The 4239-nt window shown below is 41.2% G+C and overlaps 1 non-coding gene across 1 annotated transcript; it reads left to right on the plus strand.

The window, feature by feature from the left end:
• Positions 1-3768: 3768 nt before the first annotated feature.
• On the plus strand, positions 3769-3933 carry LOC147825666 (U1 spliceosomal RNA). The gene has a single exon (XR_015440634.1). It is a non-coding gene; the product is annotated as a U1 spliceosomal RNA (small nuclear RNA).
• Positions 3934-4239: the final 306 nt, after the last annotated feature.

Below are 4239 nucleotides of genomic sequence, written 5' to 3' on the forward strand. Positions count from 1 at the left end.
GTCTTCCTAGTGGAAATAATATCTAAAACTAGAAGGATGAATAGGAAAAAGTAGAACTATTATTCCTTTATTCAACAACTACTTAATTTCCATTTTCCTGACACTAGGGCCAGCAAAAATTAATCCAGTCCTCCAGAGTCACATATTTCAGACTATCCATAGATTCCCCAGGATCCTGGAGTGACCTCACTCTGAGTCTTTCCTGGGTTTTACCCTGTGTCCTCAGTTTTCTGGCCTCCCTTGAGTTTAATGAGCCTTTGGGGGAACTTGGGGGGTTGCTTATTTCCAGGGGTTCCCTGAGAGCTAGCTGACTGGCCTGTCATTCTCAGATCCCTGTGATCCTTTCCCTACTTTCCTAAGCCAAATTATGCATTCCAGTCAAGTCTCCCAAGGACCAAGTGGATTTCTAAATATACAAGAGATTGTTGGTGGGAATTTAACCCTTCTTAGAGTAGGCTGCTCCAATATATTATAATTTTTTAAAGTAGGTTATAGAATAGCATTACTGCACAGTCATATTTTAAAAATAATTTAGCATGGGGAGAAATTTGGCAAGTATAAATAAAATTTAAGAGATGATTTACATTTTTCTTTTTGCTTACCCATAGTTTCTAACTTTTTCACAATGGTTATATCTTGCTAGTATTTTAAGGTGAAATAAACTTAGTGCCACAAAAAAGATAAGATTTTTTAAAATATCACACTATATTGTGTGTTTTATAAATGTGAATAAATAATATATTTTGTGATTTGTTCTCTTTTGGAAAGGTCAATCATGTAATTTGCTAATTATACCACCTAGTACAGAGGGTGATTTAGAAACAAAGGTTAATTTGCTTATACAACAGAAAAGTCCTCACTTCTTGTTCATATTGGCTGCCCAGGCCTCTCAAATTTAGCTGCCAAATCTTGGCATTTATCAGCCTCTGGGAGTGTGAAACCTGGGTAAGGGAGTTCTCTTGGCCTGGCCTACAGAAGCTTAGACAGAATTGCCACAGAAGCGTCAAAACAATGGAATGTGATGTCCTGGGCATCCCAGGGAGGAAGGATGCTAGACTGAAATGCACTTTTGCATCACTGATTTTCCCTGCTGACTGAGCCTTGTTTATGTCATTTGGCAGATAAGCTTCAAAGTCCATGAACTATTTGTGCCTCATTAGTTTCCAATAGATTGATTTTGCTAGGATTGCAAATTGGCCATCTTGAATTGCAGCCTGTAGAAGCCAATTCTGGCTCAGCCTCAGAGGCAGGAACATAGAACCACAGCAGCCCCTGCAGCCACCACCACTGGAAAGAGACTGGAGAGCTATCCTAAGGCCATGCCTTAAATCTTTTCTGGAACCAGGAAGAATAAAAATGTATTGACAGAAAAGCAAATGAGGATCATCTCTGCTATCTTTTATTCATCTTTCATGTATCCTACTTGGTGTCTCTCTCCTCTTTTCCCTAATATTCCACCCCCCTTCCCTAATATTCCACCCCCCTCTCTCAAAAAAAAAAACAAAAAAACTTAAAGTTTGGCGCTGAGGATATAGCTCAGTATGAAAGCACTGGGTTCAATCTCCAATACTACCAAAGACAGAAGAAAAGAAGGAAGGAGGGAAGGAAGGAAGGAAAGAAGGAAGGAAGGAAGGAAGGGCAAGCATGGAAAAGCAGGAGAGAAAACACACAAGAGATCAAAAATAAGTTCACTGTAACGAAATAAAAGATGGCACAAAACAGAACATGACTGATAATCAAACCATTAACACAGACAATAAATCCTAGGTCAGAAAAATTCAGGGCCTGAATGATCTGAGGAAACTTCATGGCAGAGAAAGGATATGAGCTAGGTCTAGAAAAATAATAAGGTTTGGAAAACAAATAGAAAGTGGAATGTCAGTCCAGATTATGAGAATGCCCAGGGCATAGCCATGGAGATGATCAAAGGTAAGATGTGTGAGAACAGAACACAGGGCTTAGGAGAAGCCCTCTGTAAGTAGCGTAAGTTCCAGGGAAGAGGGGGCTAGAGTGCATACTCCTTGAAAGCTAAGGTCAGAATTTTGAATTTTATATGGTTGCCGATGAAGAGTCACAAAAGTTAAAACAAGGAGTGTGTGATGGAGGTGGCACGTAAAAGCAACTTGTCTGGTAGCAGCAGCAGGACAAACTGGATCCCAGAAATATTAGAGTCAAGAGGTTACTTTAATAGTCTAGGTATGAAGTAATAAGGGCTGGAACTGGGGTGGTGACCAGAGGAATGGAAAGGAAGATGTTTCCTTCATTGACTCATTTGATCAGCAAGTATTTATTAATCCTTGAGAACCAGGAACTGTGTTAGATTTGGGGACTACTCATAAAGGAAAGCATGGGAAAATTTCCTTTTGTTGAGACAAAAGGTCCCCAGCAGAAGGTGGTCAAAGATGATGTTATAGCTGACCAGGATCATGATATTGCCATAAAGAGAAGTAGGAAGTCAGAAGAAAGACTGTCTTTGAACATCTAAGAACAAATAATTTTGAGTTTAGTTTAAGGTACAGCAGGGCAGATAGGTGGGACTATCCAGCAGTCTCAGGGGGAAATAGAGGACTTGAATAGGGAAGGAAGGTGAAGGCAGAAGGTAAAGATGTGAATACCTCTGCAAGGAGAGAGATTCAAATCCACTAGGACTTGGGAAGGTCTGATCCAGCCTGCCTAAGCTTCATTCCAAGCTCAGAGCAGGGAGAGAAATGGAGATCTCTTTGCCAGTCTGCTCTGCATCAGGTATAATATAAACCTATAGAGATCTAGTCCCCTTCCTGAAATTCCTAACACTATGGTCCTGTCAGCGGCACACAAGCTGAGATGACTTTTCAAGAAGTTGATTGTTTGACACTTCCTATGTCGCTCCCTTTCCATCTCTGGTTTGAATAATATTCTTCCTTCTTCTCAGCTAGGAAAGGGTGTACTGCAGTCACATGGTAAACTGTGGACAGAAATAAACTTTGTTCACAAGTAGCAAGAATATTTATATCCAATCCCATAATATCTCTCTAGGCATAATTATAGCCAATCCTGTGATTGCGTTGTGGGTATCGGGCCTTAAAAACCAACCTGGTGTACTGCAAAGACCAAGGGGATAAGGCTATTGAGATGGAGAGCTTCTGGGCCAGCTGATGCTCCGTGAGAAGCCCAGGCAAAACAGAGTGGGTTAGTTACAGATTACAGAGGGGCTTTACCAACTAAGGTGGGCAAGGAAGTGGCAATTTCACAATTACACAGCTCCGATTCCTGTTTCAGTACTACTACATGCTTTTATTAATAATTATAAAAAATTATAAAACCATTGCTTATTCATTGAAGAGTATGAAAATGACCCATAATCCCACAATCCAAAAATAACATTAACAGCTTTATATTTGTCAGTACAGTATGTTACTCTGCATGTGTGTATTTTGCACTTTGCATGTGTTTTTGTGTTATACTGTAAAATGTTATTTTTATTAGTATATGTTTGTAATATGCAATAAATACATTCATGATGGGGAAGTGGTACATATACATATCACATCTATACCTTATTTATTTCATTTAATATCACAACTACTTCCTCATTTGGGGGGTACTGGGGATTGAACTGAGGACCTTGACTCTGAGCTACACCCCCAGGCTTTTTTTTCTTTTTTTGAGGCAGAATTTTACTAAGTTGCAATTTGCTTAGGTGGGACTCAAACATGGAATCCTCCTGCCTCAGCCTCCCAGAATGCTGAGATTACAAGCATGTACCACTATGCCTAAATACATTATTGTATGCTTATGTGGTGGGAAAGATGCCATGACCACAAAAGTGATTTTCCCAGAGTGAGGCTCATCTATTGCATTTCAGACGTGCTGACCCCTATGATTTCCCAAAATGCAGAAAAGTCGACTGCATTAATTTGTAGTAGTGGGGCACTTTGCTCATGCTCTCCCCTAGATATTAAAAAAAATTTTAGAGCCCGCTGCAGACAGGCAGGTCTGTGCACACCCTACCGAGGTCCTGAGTTGCGCAGAAGACGCCGAATCTCCCCACTGCAGATAGGCAGGTCTGCCCACACCCTACCGAGGTCCCCAGTCGCGCAGAACACATGCCAAATCAGCCCTGTGCAGACAGGCAGGTCTGTGCAAGCCCTACCGAGGTCCTGAGTCGCGCGGAAGACACCAAATCACCCCGCTGCAGACAGGCAGCCACCTGATTCCACACTACAAAGACGTAGAGGACAACAGACCACCAGACCAAGG

The sequence above is a fragment of the Heterocephalus glaber genome, unplaced genomic scaffold (genome assembly GCF_053883595.1).
Source record: "Heterocephalus glaber isolate CG9 unplaced genomic scaffold, H.glaber_assembly_v1.0 deba00001497, whole genome shotgun sequence".
NCBI lineage: Eukaryota > Metazoa > Chordata > Mammalia > Rodentia > Bathyergidae > Heterocephalus > Heterocephalus glaber.